The following is a 1,030-nucleotide window of genomic DNA, read 5'->3' as shown; positions in this document are numbered from 1 at the left end:
AAAAAAAAAGAAGATGTGTTGTACTGGAAAAATCTGCAGTCAGATAACTGAATTATTGAGAAGCAATAATGTTAGCTTGAGGGCTATAGTGCTACTGATTCAGGCCCTGGTCTTTTTAATCACTTGCACTGTCAGACAACAAGTAAGGATAAGAGAAGAAGAACAGATGCCTTTGAAGTCTGGTGTTAGAGAAGAATACTGAAGATCCCATGGACTGCCAAAAGAACAAACAGATATATCTTAGAGAACATGAAGCCAGAGTGCTCTTTGGAGGCAAAGATGATAAAGCTTCTTTCACATACTTCGAGTAAGTTGCTTGGAGATGCTATTCTTTGGAGAGGGACTTCATGTTGATAAGGTGGAGAGATAGCACAAAAAGAGGAAAACCCTTAACCAGATGTAGTGCACAGAGATTGCAGCAATGGCCTCAAGAATGACAGAGATTGTGAGGATGTCAGAGGTTAAGACAGAGTTTAGATCTGTTGTTCATAGGGTTGCTATGAGTCATACCTGACAGCACCTAATAGCAGCACACCTTACTCAATCAAATGCACAAAATACGAAAATTCAGCTCTACTCACATTGTTAGATCAATATTCTAAAGTTATTTTTGCTTAGAAAATACACGCATCTGTCTTTAGAAGGACTAAAATCTCAAATAGTGTATTTTAAAATATTCTGTTCAGTGAGAATACAGGAGTCCTCTGTATGATGAAAAAAAAAAAATTCATTTTCCAAAGCACTATTTTACTTCTAACCTGCCCAGAAAAGTAAGCAATTTTAAATAAGAGATGAAAAAGAAACCAACATGTGGCCCAAAGCATTTTATCAATGCATATAGAAAATCATGAGTTGTACTATTTAACACATTTGTATGGCTTTATTTTTAAAATTAATGTTGGCCATGTACTTTTAGTTAAATCTCCTTGGATTATTAGAGTATGAGTAATCTCCTTTTGTTTGATTTGTTGGCTCTGAAAATTTAGTGGAGGGTCAGTTCCGAGTCAATGGCACATAAAAATACAACAAT

The sequence above is a fragment of the Elephantulus edwardii genome, unplaced genomic scaffold (assembly GCF_000299155.1).
Source record: "Elephantulus edwardii isolate Elephantulus edwardi_28Jun2011 unplaced genomic scaffold, EleEdw1.0 scaffold00123, whole genome shotgun sequence".
Lineage (NCBI taxonomy): Eukaryota > Metazoa > Chordata > Mammalia > Macroscelidea > Macroscelididae > Elephantulus > Elephantulus edwardii.
This window is presented reverse-complemented; position numbering follows the sequence as displayed.